Below are 16,854 nucleotides of genomic sequence, written 5' to 3'. Positions count from 1 at the left end.
TGCGCTTGCGCTCTGCGAAGCCCCGCCCCCCGAGCCCTGAGGGATTCCTGCCACCCTCTGCGTCCACTTCGCGAGCCCCAGCGCGCAGGCGCGAGCCGGCGAGGCCCTAAGAGGATCTGGGGCCAGAAACTGACGCCTCCCGGGGCGGGGCCACAGGGGGTGGGCGGAGCCAGAGGGGGCGGGCGGCGGGAGCCTCCGAAAGGAGCGGGCGGAAGAGGGAAAACTTGCAGTCCGAGTTCGGAAGCCTGACTCTCCGAGCCTCGGTGACCTCATCTGTAAAATGGGAGGGAGCAGAACAGCGTTGACTAGAGAGCTTCTTAAACTCCTTCCACTCGCGACTCCTTTTCGCTCGAGGGATTTTTACAGGCCCGGGTGTATAGTTTTAGAAGAGATTTCCTAATAATAAACGATAACAGAAATTTATATTAAAGTAATTCTTTATCAGACATATAATTTTAGCATTATTAAAGACAGAAGCAAATGTGAATCCCCGCGAGATGGATGTACTTGTTTTACATAAAGAATTCAATCTCGGCGGGACGTGGGATACTGCCCCGTGGCCCTTCCAATGTGAGCCTTGTCCAGAGATCAATAAGTGAACGCACGCACGGCTTCGACGGCGGAATCTCATCCTTCTTCACAATCTTCTTCTATAAGTCACAGGAGAAAAACCTGATGTCACAGGGCATTTTAGTGTCAGGCACTGCAGGATTCACAATGAAGATTTCATGGTAGGTATTTGCAAAAAGACACCATAAAAATCATCGCAGTTTTTGCTCCAGCATCGGTCACTAAAGACAAGAAGCAGTCGTAGCCCCTCCCGGTCACTCTGATTCTGGGTGATTTCACCACAAAAGTGGGAAAGGTTACAACAGGGAGAAACATGAGGAAAAGCAACTGTGAAAGACTTGCAAATGGCACCGAAACCTCATTTTTGCATCTCTCAAACTTGTTCTTCAAAAAAGGAAATCAATAAATATGTGACGGGTAAATATCCCAGAGAATGAACCGACTTCTTACCAATCAAGTTTATGTTGGTGCTAGGGTTAAAGAATAACAAGGATGAGGAAAGAAACAATCCCTGCTCACAAGAAACTCCCATTCCCATGGGAAAAACTAGTACATCTGAAACTGCTACAGGGGCCTCTTCTGATCCATTTGGAGGCTCTGTGAGCCTCCTTCCAGGTTTGTGAAGGGAAGATCGTTCTTCTCACTTCAAGGCAGTGTCAGTGACGCTTAGTTTACTATGGTGATTAAAAACCTCCTATTTGGCCACTGAGGAAAAACTGAATTTTCATACAAAAAAAGCTTGAGTGGATGATCTCACTCTCTTTCTGGAAGCTTTCTGAGAGAGGAGAAAAAGGAATGAGAACCTCTAGTCAATGACATCGGCTGCCATGTGCTTGTGAACACATGGCTTCTATTTCTTATGTTTACTCTTTCTTCACTAGAGGGGACTGAGTGTTTGGAGACATAACTGCTTGTGATTCTGTGAGTCTTTGGAGTTTAACAGCTCAAAAGTCAGAGCCAGTCAGTGACCACAACCACTGAGTCTGATCACAAGGCTGGTGAACAAAGGGCACAGCAATAGCTGGATGGCCTGCTTGACTTAATCCAGGAAAGAGGCAGCCCAGCCAAGGAAAGGAGCAATGTGTCCACTGACTAAACCATACCCAGAAGTGAACTTGGTGGGAGGGACTTCCTGGAAGGAGAAAGAGGCTCTCAGGTAACCCTCAGTTACACACATTTGCTTCAGATCCTTTGTGCTTCAAGCTTGAGCCCAGGGATCCAGTGTGTGCAGAAAAGTGCGTGTCTAGGACTGAGGGATGTTAGCCACTTTGGTCTTTTCTGTCCCTTCTTTGTGAATTTTACTTAGTAAAGGCTAATTGTGCTGATTGGCTAAGGCCAGAGGATGTGCTAGATCCAAAATATTGAAAGAATAAGCACTAGGGCAGCTAGGTGGCCCAGTGAATTAGAACACCAACCCTGAAGTCAAGAGGACCTGAGTTCAAATCCCACTTCAGACACTTAACATTTCTTAGCTGTGTGACCCTGGGCAAATCACTTAACCCCAATTGCCTCAGCCAAAAAAAAAAAAAAAAAAAAAAAAGTCCTATGAAAAGTCAGTGTACAGGGCTCTATGCCTAACGTTGCTTAAAATATCTGTGCACGTGTGCTGCCACTCTACCGGGTTTTGTGGTCTGGAAAGACTCCAGTGCATGGCCACCAAGCTCATCTCCTCATGATTACACGATCCAGTCAACATACTTTTGTCCTGATATGGAAATTGTTTACTCTTCCCTATCAAATCAGCCCAAAAGTTTGAATCCACATTGTCTGCCCCCAATTGTTGCCTTGATATGCTAAATAAAATCTCTCTGCCTTTCTTTTCCCTGACTTTGCCTTACTAACAAGGCCTAAATCAAGATTTCTTTTAACAATATTGGCAACCACAAAGGGATCACTCACTTGCTATGCCTATCGCTTTGGCTCTGACCAGCTCTAGCCCCATAGTAGGCACTTGGATTTCTGTCCAATTGTGAGTCAGAGCGGTCTCTCTCAGAAATTAGTCAGTTGTGAAATGGTCATAGAATTCAACTATCCAAATTCAGAAAGGATCAGGAGGAATAAGTTCCAAGCCCCAAACTGATTCTCATTTGTATGTGAAGAAAAAATGGAAGCTGCTTATGTATAAAACGGGGCAGGGTGAGTACATGGTCTTGCCCAACACAACTTGCCAAGGAACAAAAAGGTTAAGAGGATACTGGTATCATTATGGAATTGGATATGGATCCTGCCAACTTATGCTTTGGCAAGTTCTTGAATATTGGGTCAAGGGAAAACTGCCAGTTAATGTCCAAAATCTAAAGAGCGAAGCTCAACAGGGACTTGTGGGAAAGGACATTAGTCAGATGAATGTGGAATCTTTGGTTGTTGTCAGCTGCATAGGCTAAAAACTAGACTTGAAGATGTAGAGACAAGGCAAAATCGGTGATTGGTGCAATTGGGTGGAATTCAATATGCCCCTTTTACCATATCTACATCAGTTCAAAGGGGCCCCAAAAGATTGGAGTTTCAGACCTAGGTCACGAGGTATCTCAAAAGAATTTGCAGACTTGAACCCCTTTCCAAGTGAAGGTGATGTGGTTTGAGTGGTCTAGATCCCTGGTGGTCTAGAGGTTAGTGGCTATAAGAGAGTTGCTAAGAATCCCCTTTAAATTGGCCGCAGGTTCTAGGAGTGAAAGAATTCACTCATTCCCAAATATTAGTTGCAAAATGAAAGTTTATTGTTAGATAGAAATCAGTTTACCCAGAGACTGACTTCTAGAGTGGCAGATCCATGGAAAGAGAATGCAGTTCTCAGTGGACAGAAGGGATCCATCTGCAAAAGGCCTTCCTTGAAGGAAGTTGTTATATTGCATCTTAGTGGGGGCTGGGACAGCTCAAGCAGGTCAGATGGAGTTGGGGTGGGGGAAGGGTCTGGGACAGCCCGGATATCCTATTGGAATTAACAACACTTCAAAGGGGAGCTTTTTTGACCAGGATTTATAATTAATTAAATCAAAGGCTCTGGCACCCTGGAAAGCTAACTTGTCTGAGGGGATATGCCTTCCCCAGGAGGAGCTGAGAATCTGAAAGGGATCACAGATCAAAGGGAAATACAGTTTCTTAAAGGGACCACAACCTGCTCCAAAGGGTCAAGATTTCTTACAATTGTAACACCAACTGAAGCAGGCTAAGTTTCTAGTCATATGAAAAGGTGCTCCAAATCACTATTGATCAGAGAAATAAAAATTAAGACAACTCTGAGATACCACTACACACCTCTCAGATTGGCTAAGATGAGAGGAAAAGATAACAATGAATGTTGGAGAAGATGTGGGAAAACTGGGACACTGATGCATTGTTAGTAGAGTTGTGAACTGATCCAACCATTCTGGAGAGCAAACCAAACTGTGCATGCCCTTTGACCCAGCAGTATCTTTCCTGTGTCTGTATCCCAAAGAGATCATAAAAAAGGGAAAAGGACCCACATGCAAAAATGCTTGTAGCAGCCCTTTTTTGTAGTGTCAAGGAATTAGAGCACTGCTGAGGACATAAAACAGTCTACCTTTTTTTTTTATACTGGGGGTGAATCTTCTCAATGAGAGGAGAACAGGTAGAAAGTTGAAGTCTGCCCTGTATGGGGATGGAGAGCTTGAAAGTAAAGGATTTAGAATTGGAAAAGAGAATTTGATGAGTTTCAATATTGATGAGATAAGATAAGATATGAGGAATATAATGTGGCTATATGATATGGAAAAATATGGAGATAAATTTGCAGCTGAAATATGTATAGCATACTAAAATTCTGTCCTAGAAAGACCATGTCTGTCTCAGTCCTTAAAGCCTCCTGAGACTCAAAAACTGGGAGATAAGAACATGGGAATCTTTGACAGGAAGCTAACTTAAATTGGTGGATTCTAAAATTTAAGGTGCTGGCAGCAAAGGCCCTTGGGAAAGCCGAGATTTTGAATGTTACCATTAATGATCATAAAAATCCATACTGATTTAGCTAAAATTTGACCCCAAAATTAAATCCTAATGTGATCTCATTTAAAATGAGATGTTATGATAAATCAGAATTTAATGTAAAATAGGTTTATTTGGCATTAAGGCAACGTGCTCGAAAAGCTGAGTTTTATCAATGAAAGCTTGAATTCAAATCTGATCTCAGAAATTTGTTAATTGTCTGATCTTAAGCAAATGACTTCACCTGTTTGCCTCACTTTCTCATCTGAAGAGTGGGATGGTAATAGCAGCTAACTCCCAGGGTTGTTGTAAGGACCAAATGACATTATTGCAAAGTGCTTAGCACAGTCCCTGGCACATGATAAGTACCAAATACATGTTAGTTCTCATTATATTAAATGTAATTATTCTACCAAAGTTTGTAATATATTTGAATACAGAGAATGCCAAAATGGATAGCTTTATAAGGGAATTCAGACATGCACTCAAATGAATTGATATTATTTGACTGGAAAAAAAGTCTTATTATGTTTTTTACAAGCCATAATATTGTTAATATTATCTTTAGACTCCTCATTTTTCTTGGACTGTGAATTTTGCGAAACCAATGTATATGAAATGCTGATTAATTTTTTTCAAAAAAATAATTATACCCAAGGAGATACAATTGTATCATCAGAAAAGTAACTTCTCTTTTAATCTGGATACTGTTAAATTGTGAATTAAACTGGTAAAGAATGCAGTCACAGTGTTTGCAAATTGTTACAGATTTAATTGAGTATATTTTACTTTAAAATGAATAAGACCAACAACACTTGGAGAGGAAGTAGCAAAGGCCTTAAAAGTTATCCTTATCTGTGAATTTTTCAGGACTTTCCGTTCTGGCAAGGCCATAAAGTCTTATTCGTCCTGCTGGCAAGGCATGAACTTTTTAAGTATAGACAATTCTCCCTTTGAATATGTGGACTGTTCCATAGATCTCTATATAAGTGATTTTTACCTAATGCAAATTCGAGCTTGTCCATAGACTTCTATATAAAGTGATTTTTACACAATGCAAATTTGAGCCTGTCCATAGACTTCTATATAAAGTGATTTTTACACAATGCAAATTTGAGCCTGTCCATAGACCTCTGTATAAAGTGATTTTTACACAATGCAAATTTGAGCCTGTCCATAGACCTCTGCATAAAGTGATTTTTACACAATGCAAATTTGATCCCTGTGGACATGGAGAAGGGAGAGAGAAAAAGCAACAAGGGGACCTGGGAAAGGGAGGTGTTCAGCCCATGGTTCAAGGATACAAAGGACTTGGGGAAAGAGAATCAAGAGCAGGCAAAGAAATAGGCCAGGCTGGGATCAACCACATAGGGATCTGAGCAGAACTAAGAGGAAGAACATTGCAAAGGGGGAGGAGGACAGACAGGAGAGGACAGGCGACAGCAGAAGGCAGGCACACAGGAATGAAGAACAGACACATGGTATCCAAGCGTGAACAGAAAGACTAGTGAGGGCAGAGTGGGGCAAAGCGCTCCCTAGCAGCAGGGTGGTGGTCTCTCCAAGCATCTATTCTGCTTTCTTTTGAAGGGATTTTCTAGCACCAAACCAGGAGACACGAATAAGGAGATCACAGCACTTTACAGTAAAGTTAATATGGAAGAGATGTATATTTTCTTTCAGAAATTTTTACTTAAAGCTCCACACTCATTTCCCAGAGTACTCTCCCTGGGGGTAGCTGATCTTCTTCTTTACTGAACAATTGGAAGTTGTTTGAATCATCTCATTGTTGAAGAACAGTTATCATATATTGATAAGAACTGATACTGATTAAGAAAAAGGAGAACTGATAGAAGGGAAGGCAGATTGAGGAAGATGGGAGGGATCAGAAGCAAAACAATGATGAAGAGGGAAAGGGTGAAAGAAGAGAAAAAATATAAATGAGAGAAAAAAGGATGGAGGGAAATGTTGTTGTGCCACAGTTCTCAGTTTCCATAATTATCCTGACTCAGTTTCCCTGCTTCTCAGTCCTACAAAACTTCCCCTCTTTCTCAGAATATTTGATAAGGATAAAAATAGAATTCAGAATGTCTCTCTCCATCGCAAGCTACCAGAATGTCAGATACTGTCTTATCAAGATGCCTCCTCTGCCCATCTCCGGGATTCCTCCCCCCATGCCTCCCCTCATCCTGTCAGAACCAGACTGTCAGAGTCCCGTTCCTACTCTCAGCACCCTGACTCTGCCCCTGCCTCAGTCTACCCCCTGAGTCTGAGTCTGTGTATATAGGTCTTTGAGAACTCTCATTGTTTGCAGGATTCTTGCAGATGATAGTCTCATTCAGCCCTGGGACCAAACCATGGATCCATCTGGTCTCAGTAAATCTCTCCATTTAATAAATTATTAAATACTCTCTAATCTCTATCTTGCTCAGTTTCTCCGCCATTACAACATGGAGTTAGTAATAATTACTATGACAATGACTAAGATGAACTCTCCCATAAAATGGAAGCAGATAACAAAGTGGATTGGAAGTCAGAATCCTACAATATGTTGTTTATAAAAAACTCATTGAAAGCAGAGAGATACAGACAAAATAAAGGTAGAAAATTGGAGCAGAATATATGGTGCTTCAGCTTACGTTAAAAAAAAAAGTGTATCAAAAGGGTTTGTATCTCAGCTTCTTGTATATTCAAAGACCAGAACTTCTGGTGAAAGGGCTTGCCTTTTTTTTTTTTTTTTTTTTCTTTTTTGCTGAGGCAATTGGGGTTAAGGGACTTGTCCAGGGTCACACAACTAGGAAGTTTTAAGTGTCTGAGGTCATATTTGAACTCAGGTCCTCCCAATTTCAAGGCTCCTGCTCTATCTATTGTACCACCTAACTGCCCCCAGGGCTTGCCTTTCTCAAAACTGCTTATTCATTTTGGTGGCCACCTGTCACCCAACTTTCACCTGGGTTTCCAAGAAGCTATAGCATGTGCTGCAACCACACCACAGTGAACTGTCTTGGAAGATGGCTAAATCAGATTGAGAATAATCAATAGGCCTCAAACCCATCAGTGAATTAGTGGGGTATCTTCCTAAGTTCAAATCATCCTTAGACATTAGCTGTGTGACCCTGGACAAGTTACATCACCCTGTGTGCCTCAGTTTCCTCATCTGTAAATGAGCTAGAGAAGGAAAGGGCAAACCACTCCAGTATTTCCGCCAAGAACACCCCAAGTGAGGTCATGAAAATTCAGAACAACTGAACAGCAACAACACGTATGAGATTAAGTCCTTGCAACGGAATATAAACATACCATGTCTTTATACCAAAATACAAGGACCAGGATAAGTAAAGAATGCTTTTTTCTTTCTGGGGGGCCAGACACATGGTGATAGTTTGGAGGGCAGCCCCTGGGCTCCTAATTTTGTGTAATAACAAAGCATTCTACTGGCTTCTCAAAAAAGGGGTACTGTGGGATAGACAGGGTTCTTCTCAGCTTCTGGGCACATGCACCATCCCCACAAGCCCACACTCCAGAGATCCGATAAGAAAAGGGAGGACTGATGGAAAGGAAGGCAGACTGAGGAAAATGGGAGTGGGGGTCAGAAGCAAAACGATGGCGTTAGAAGAACCTGAACTGCCTCCAGCCTTTCCCTGTTACAGAGATGCCTATAGTCTGGCCCTCCTGACCCAAACAAACAGGTTTCTAAAGGACTTAAGGAGTGAAGCCATAGCTACTCAGGCAGTGGGGGGGGGGGGACTTAGTGCCAAAGCTCAATCCCTCAGGGGTACGGCCTCACCAATTGATGGTTCTGACTTCCTCCTGGAAGAAGGGGGGTACGCTCTCCCGCAGGACAACAGGCCGGCACCCAAATCCTAACAGCTTTATTGCTACCCACTTGGACATGTAGGACCTGAAATTAGTTCCCAGCAAACAGGAGGAGTCGTCTCCGCTGGAGCAGCTAACTCCCGGCTACCTGACTTTTCAAGTGCTGGTAGGTTTCCATTCATCTTGCTTTTTATAGGGATTGTTTCCTGCATCTGTTTAGTGTCTTCCTATTTAAAGAGCTACTTCTAAGGTCAACTCCCAGATTACGAGCAGCCCAGACTAAGGTAGTCAGGGGAGAAAGGGCGGGGTCCAATTATGGGGGTTCACCCGGAACAAGGTTAGCACCGAAGGCAGAGGAGGACTGGAAAAGTCAACGTAGGGGGGCTCCAAACTTAATCCTCGTGTCTGTGGCCAGCTGCAGGGGGTGGGGGGGTTCTGGACATGGGCCAGTGTGCCAATCCCATCCCCCAATGATAATGAGGGAGGGTTCTGGGTTGGCTCTACACTGACCTCCTGACTTCAGGCTGCCATGGGGCTCTAGACAAAATGCAGACAAATACCCACTGAGCTCCAGCAGAAGAGGCCATTTTGAATCTTCAGCAGGAACATTTACATGTTGCATCAGAAGTCATCACAAATGGGGCCTCCGTTCACAGTTCATTGTCCAGAACAGGGGCCAGCAAACTTCTGCCCTCTGCCCAAGGACTCCTGCCTGCCTGGGGCCACACTTGACCTGCTGACCTTGAGGATCCCGACTTCAGACAACCAAGGAGAATACACTTACAATTCAGCTTCAACCCAAAAGCTTGTCTTGGGCATTTGCTCATTGCTTTCGAGAGCCAGTAGTTAAACATTTACTAGCCAGACCAGAACATGTCCCTTCTGAAAAACTGGGGTTGTTCGGCACAACCTGTAAAAAGTCTCTTCCGTTCCAGGGAACATTCATGGTTCCGTTCCAGGGAACATCAGCGACGTGAGACTTTCTGGCCGCCATCAGTGCCCCAGCTTCTGGCCGATCCCAGCCCTGGGCTGGAAAACTCTCTGGTCTCCTTCGAGGGAGTTTCCTTGGGCCTGGTTGGGCTGCCTTGTCTGCAGCTCCTCGAGTCAGAGTCCGGAGGGGCCCTGGTCTTTCTAGAAGAAAACGGGCCATTTTCATAGGAGTCTCAAGGCCTTTGCTTTTTCTCTCCTTTGGGCCTCGGTACTACTTGTGCCTCTATTTTATAACTGAGTAAATGGAGGTAGAGAGAAGCTCAAAGATTTGTGGATCCCCCAGATGTTTGGGATGGAGCCTTCTGGCCCCAGCGCCCTCACACGTCCGTTCTGCTTCTGGGCTTTCCTGAGCCTTCCCCGGGTTCCCTGAAGAATCAAGAACTTCGTCAGCGCTGGTCAGTGAATGAAGGAGCCTTTATCGGCCCGAGCGTGCACCCCACATCTGGGGGCTCCCTGGGCCACATCATGGGCACCACTTTGCCTCTTTTGGCCCCTAGCAGCAGCATTGAATGGAGTATTAACACGTAAGCTCTCTGCAGGCTCAAAGAGAAACTCCAGCCAGGTCATCCCACGTGGTTATGCTCAGTGCTCGGGTTACATGGATTCTGGCCTGCCCTCGGAGCCGGGCCTTGGTGGTTTCGAGGCAGAACCTCCTGTGGACAACAGGGGAGCTTTGGGGGAGCATCCTAAGCTGTCCAGAAGAGCCGGCTCCTCTCCCGGGCCAAAGAGGCCATGGCTGAGGGTATCCCCGCCCAAGGTCCCGGCCACTGAGCCAGTTAGAAAGAGGCTGGCACTCCTGGCACTTGGAGACCACAGCCCTATCTCAGGAGTAGAAAAAGCACCCCCCCAGATCCAGAAAGTCCAGGGGTGGCTTGGCCCGACTCCTTAGGGTCTCTCTTCCTCTACACTCTCCTCAACTGAAAAAAGAGGGAGTCGGAGCCCACACTCAGGAGCCTCCACTCCTCCAGAGATCCACACCTGGAGAGGCAGCGCAGGCTGCATCTCATCCAGCAGGGGGCAGTACGAGCACACAGATCCACACATGGCCCGGCCCCCTGCTGGGCCCAAGGGAGAGAGCAGGAGCTTCTTCCTCTGCAGGCCACAGTCCTGAGGCTGGGCCAACCTTCCGGCCTCTCCTGCCAGGAGGGACGGTCCTCCCGCTGCTTCCTTCCATAGCGGAGTCCTGAACCACCAGCCCTGCACCTCTTTTCCCCCAAAAGAAGCCCAGAGGCTCCACTGAGGTGGCCCCAGTGACTGACTCCAGCCTGGTGCTGGCCTCAGGGCTGGGGTCTCTCCCACAGCCTGGTCTTTCTACACAAACAGCTGTGGAGGCCCCAGAACACGGCAGGGCTGGGCCAGAACGGAGGCCAGAGCGGCTCCTCACTCCCGGGAGCGGCTGTAATGGGGTCATCATAAAGGACTGAGCCTCCATCCTTGCGAGGCCAGCCTCGCACCCAGCCTCCTTTCTGATACTTCTGTTAACACCCCTAGAGAGGGAGGCACGGAGGCTCTCTGTGGTGCAAGGTCTTTCTGTCCGTGAGTCTGAAGAAGGCAGCCAGAGGCACAGGGGACAGAGCAATGGGCCTGTAGTCAGGTAGCTAGAAATTCAGATCTCACCTCAACACTAGCTGTGTGACTCTGGAAAAGTCACCCAACAGTGTCTGCCTCAGTTTCTTCAACTATAAAATGGGGATCCTGAAGGGTCATTGTGAGGGTCAAATGAGCAAATATTTGTAGAAGTCATGGAGCACAGTAAGCCCCTTATAAGTGGTCAGTCAGGTCTCCCCTCCTCCTTCTTACTCATTGATGGGATATGGCTTGGTAGAAGGGCACTAGGTGCCCCAGGTATAGGAGCTCCTCAACTGGAACCTTCTTAAGAGACAAGGGGGGGATGTGGGCAGCCTTGGCCTTTTGCGGAAGGAAGAGTCAAACCTGTGGCCCTGGAGCTAGCAAGAAAGTCCTGGGGGAGTAGCAAGGGACTAAGCTACAACATGGAGGAACAAAACAATGAGTGAGGGAATGAATGAATGCATGAGTGAGTGAATGAATGAATGAATGAGTGAGTGGGTGAAGGAATAATTGAATGAGTGAGTAAGTAAATGAGTGAAGGGGTTAATGAATGAGTGAGTGAGTGAAGGAATGAATGAATATGAAGGGATGAATGAATGAGTGAGTGAAGGAATGAATGAAGGTGAAAGGATGAATGAAGGAAGGAATGAGTGAATGAGTGAATGATTGAAGGTGAATGAGTAAAGGGGGAATGAATGAGTGAGTGAATGAATGAGTGAGTAAGTGAAGGAATGAATGAATGTGAAGGGATGAATGAATGAATGAGTGAAGGAATGAGTGAGTGAAGGAATGAATGAAGGTGAAAGGATGAAGGAAGGAAGGAAGGAAGGAAGGAATGAGTGAATGAGTGAAGGTGAATGAGTAAAGGGGGATGAATGAGTGAGTGAATGAATGAATGAATGAGTGAGTGAGTAAGTGAAGGAATGAATGAATGTGAAGGGATGAATGAATGAATGAGTGAAGGAATGAATGAAGGTGAAAGGATGAATGAATGAAGGAAGGAAGGAATGAGTGAATGAGTGAAGGTGAATGAGTAAAGGGGGAATGAATTAGTGAGTGAATGAATGAATGAATGAATGCGTGAGTGGTGAAGGAATGAATGAATGAGTAAATATTACTACATTTATTAAGTGCTTTCCTCTGGGCCAGACACTGGGCAGTCAGGTGGCTCAGGAGACAGAAATCTAGGTCTGGAGTCAGGAAGTCCTGAGTTCAATCTGACCTGAGACACTTACTAGCTATGAGACTCTGGGCAAGTCACTTAACTTTTTTTGCCTTGATTTCTTCATCTATAAAATGAGCTGGAGAAGGAAATGGTTTTCTTTGCCAAGAAAACCCCAGTGGGATCAAAAAGGGTCGAATTTGACTGAACTGCAATAATGGCCCAAGTACTGGATCACTGAGCATACAAATATCAGCAAGAAAGTTGGCCCCTGCCCTCAAAGAGCTTGCGCTCTACTAGAGGCAGCCACCAATGGGGGAGGGGAGCCAATAACCTGAAGAACTGGGGGGATGGGGGGAAGCCTGGTTCCAGACAAGATGAGGTCAAGGCCGCTGAGATCAAGATGGGGCATTTCCTCTTCACTATATCCATAGGACAGAGCAGGCGACTGGAGGGCAAGCCCAAGCTCATTTTCCTCTGAGGCCAGGTCTACACCAGTGTACAAGCAGCCACCTGGGGATAAAGAGAATGATGGTGATGAGGGGGCCTGGCTAAGGCCCAGCAGCGGAGGCAGCCCTTGTGGCCCCCGCCCTTGTTGGGCCCAGCCTGTGGGATGAGTGAGGGAAGGTGCCAGAAAGCCCTCAGCCTGTCCCAGAACCAAGTTCCTCACAAGGTGGTGGCCCTAAGACACGGGGCCTTTGGGGAGAAAAGGAAAAAACCACTGGGGGTGTGAGCGCAGTCCTGACTCGGTGCCTTAGTGCCAGGGACCCCATGGACAACGTTCCAGGGAGCAGCCAGTCATGGAGACCCCTGGTGATGAAGCGTGTCACACGCACCCCCTGACAAAGGGCATCATGAGACATACCATGCCTTTGGGGACGTGTGGGGGGATGGAGGAAAGTGAAAAGCCCTAGAAAGGTTTCCATGCAAAATCATGAAGATTCTGGGTTTTGCCCTTCAAAAGTGAGTCATCTATGAGATCCATCCATGAGGAGGGAAAGGGACCCCCATGTGCAAGTGTCTGTGGCAGCCCTTTTGTGGTGGCAAGGAACTGGGAACGGAGTGGCTGCCCTTCAGTGGGGAATGGCTGAATAAGTTAAGGTATGTGAATGTCATGGAATATTATTGCTCTGTAAGAAATGACCAGCAGGATCAATATAGAGAGGCCTGGAGAGACTTGCATGAACTGATGCTGAGTGAAACGAGCAGAACCAGATCATTGTACCCGGCAACAAGAAGATTATACGATGATCAATTCTGATGGACGTGGCTCTTTCCAACAATGAGATGATTCAGGCCAATGATCTGTGATGGACAAAGCCATCTGCACCCAGAGAAAGGACTATGGGAAATGAGTGTGATTCACATCATCACGATTTCACTCTTTTCTATTGTTCGCTTGCATTTTGTTTTCTTTTTCTTTTTTCCTTCTTGATCTGATTTCTCTTGTGCAGCCAGATAACTGTATAAATATGTATACATGTATTGGATTTAACCTATATTTCTACCACACTTTAACATCTATTGATTACTTGCCATCTGGGGAAGGGGGAGGGAAGGGGAAGAAAATTGGAACCCAAGGTTTGCCAGGGTTAGTGTCGAAGAATTCTCCATGCATGTGTTTTGAAAAATAAAAAGCTTTAATAAAAATTAAAATAAAATAAAAGAGATTCATCCATGAGGACATCGGTAACATCCCATCCCCCGCTCTCCCCATGTTCAGGTGCCTCAGCAGGTCACAGGAGGAGATGGTCCCACTCCCAGGTGCCGTCTACACTGAGTGCAAGCAGCTTCGGAACTAAAAGCACTTCTCCTTCCAAACTCTGCCTGGTTTGTCTTCATCCTCTGCCCCCCAAGGTTCACTGTCCTGGGTCCCTGGGCAGTGGGAAGGAGCTGTCAGAAAGCCCAGGAGAGGAGAAAGGAGCTGCCTCCAGCGATGGATGACAGCAGTTCCGGCTGACATCTTCCAAATTGTGACACAGACCCAGGGCTGGCCCTCCCTAACCTGGCCCTCTCCTTTGAGAGACATCATCATGTCTGCCTCTTTTCTCACTCTAGAGAGCCCTTTGCACCATGTGAACCAAAGTTCTCCCCTCTTGCCAAAGGTCTCTGTGGTCCCTTCCTGCTCCCTCTTTCTGTTATCCCCCTCCTCTCTCTATTATCCTGTCCCTTCTATTGCCCCTCCCCTTCTCTGTTACCCCTCCCCTTCTCTTTTACCTCTTCCCCCTCTTTGTTATCCCCCTCCCCTCTGTGTTACCTCCTTCCCCTCCTTGTTAACCCCCTCCTCTCTCTGTTATCCCCTTCCTCCTCTCCATTATGGCCCTCCTCCTTTCCTGCTCCATCAAAGTGGGCCCTTTTTGCCACATCCTCGGCCTCCAAAGCTCCCCGATGGCAGCCACTGGCAAAAAGCAAGCTCTGGGGCCTGGTGTTTCTTCGGCCTTGACTCAACTTCCCTGTGCAGGTCAGAGAGGCTAGGAATAAAGAGGAATAGGAGATTTAAAGTAGTGAAGCAGGATGCACACGCTGCATTTGCTGTCAGCAAGCTGCCAGTTCGAATCCTGCTTCTGCTTCTACCACTGATGTATCCCCTTCTCCAGTGGCCGCCTCGGTCTGCTGGGCCCCAGGTGTCTCAGCCCTGGCAGGCCTGGCTGCCTCGCCTCCGGGCTCCAGGCGACAGCCAGCTCTGGGAAAACCCCCGACTCTCAGGCTCAGGAACTGCAGCTTCTCTCCCCCCAAAACCTAAAAGAGAGCGGGGTTGGGCATTGAAGGCGGAGATCAGGGGGAGCGAACAGGGCTTCTTCGGCACCTTCCCCTCTCTCCCCCTGCGGCCTCCCCTGCCATGTGGCATCTTCCTTAAAACAATCAACAAGCGCTGAAGTGAAAATTGGTGAGGGAGTCCTCTGAGGAAGGGGGGGGGCAGGAGGACTAGTGCTCTCCCACTGTGCTGAGGCCAGCTCTGCCTCCAAGTGTCCCTCCTGCCAGGGGAGAGAGGATCCCAAAAGGGGGAGCTGGGGGCCGTGACAGTGTCCAGGTAGGGCTCAGCTGTGGTGGGGATAGGGTGGGACCGCTTTGGGAGACGCAAGATGGGAGCTCACCAAAGTGGGGGCTGCTTTGGGAGAGGCAGGAAGAGGAGAAGAACCCTGTTGCTCTGGGTTGGGACGGCGGAGGCTCAGGGACCCTCCTGGGAGCAGCTCGGATCTCACTGGATCGGACCTTCATTCCCCCACCCCCAACTTTTGGGATTCTGGCTCTGTGCTAATGGGGGGGACGCAGGTGAGCAGGTGAGCAGGCTTCCTCCCTCCCCTCTTCTCTCCCTCTCTCCTCCTTCCCTCTCTCCCCTCCTTCCTGCTGGGGGGAGCTGAGGGCTTTTCTCTCACTCAGACAAAGGGCTCCTGGACCTCTGCCACCTTCTCGGGGCTATTCTAATCAGAACAACTTCCTGGCCTCGTGTTTACTGCCTTCTGGGGGGTTGCCTGGCTACCTGTGCCCATCTTTACCCAGAAGTCAGAGGGGCCTGGGCTGCTGGGATCAGGTAAGGGTGACCATCCCCCTTGAGAGCAATTAGGAAACTAGCTTTCCTCCTGCACCGACTCCCAGCGCCGGACATTGGCCCGCAGATGCCCCGTGGAGACTGGAGGATGGCTCCCATCTCAGAGCTCCCTGCTACTCCCCCCCCCCCACGCTAGCGAGGCTGGCTCTAAGGTTAGCACGTGCCCGGATTCCTGCGGCCATGCACCCGAGAGCTGCATCTCTATTCCCCGGACCTGTGTCTCACCCCTAAGCCTGGCGAGCAGCTCCTGCCTCCACCCAAGGCCTGATAAGCATTTTGAAAAGGACCGCACGCACAGAGCTTTGGAGCACTCCGCTACAGCCCTCCTGAACCATTCAGTATCTGAACCACGCTGAACCAATCAGGTTCCTTCAACCTGGGCCCAAAGGGCCGCCCGATCCTCCTCTAATCCCTGGAGAACGTATGCCTTGGTTTCCCATGAGCCGTCACCTCCCCCAACACAAGATGGTCCCCTCCATCAGCCCCTTAGGGAAACTGCCGGGGAAACTCATTGCACCATCCTGGGATTCTGGGCAAACACTGAGCTCCGAGCCCTCCGCCATCCCTCCTGAGAGCAGCTGATTCCCCCATGGGGAGGGAGGGGACCCCTGGCCCCGGAGTTGAGGCCAAGGTGGCCATTGGGCACATCACCCTCCTCTGGGTCTTGGGATCCTCTCCCTGCCCCCTCACTGCAGACACTTTCTGAGAATGATCCAACGCCACCTGTACACTTCCCCAAGGGAGCCTTGATCTAGACAGAGGTCAAAGGCCTTCTCCCATGGGTTATGTCCTTAGTCCTGGCGGGCTTCCTGCAGGGGGAGGCAAGCTTGCGGAAGGAGTTTGGATAAAGTAAAGGAGGCCCAGGAATGCCCCTGACTACTGCACCACAGGCAGAAACTTGCTCTGAGGGGGCGAAAAGCTCTGCTTCCCTCTTTCACCCCATCTGCGCCCCCAAAACAGGTGCAGAGCATGCGCGGCTCAGGCAGGAGCCAGGGAAGCAGCAGCCGGGAATTAGAGGGGCGGGGAACGCCCTCTCCTTTGTGCTGTGACGGGGCCTCACTCCCCTCTCCCCTTCCCCCACCGGAGCCGACTCTGATTTAGGAAGCAGGAGGCTTCCCTCCCACGCTGCTTCTGCTCTCACCAGTCCCCTCACCTGGAGCCCCATCCAGCAGCATCCCAGCATCCCCAGCAGCAGCCCGGCATCCCCAGCAGCAGCCCAGCATCCCCAGCAGCAGCCCAGCAGCCCCAGCAGCAGCCC

This window comes from Sminthopsis crassicaudata, chromosome 1, assembly GCF_048593235.1.
Source record: "Sminthopsis crassicaudata isolate SCR6 chromosome 1, ASM4859323v1, whole genome shotgun sequence".
Lineage (NCBI taxonomy): Eukaryota > Metazoa > Chordata > Mammalia > Dasyuromorphia > Dasyuridae > Sminthopsis > Sminthopsis crassicaudata.
This window is presented reverse-complemented; position numbering follows the sequence as displayed.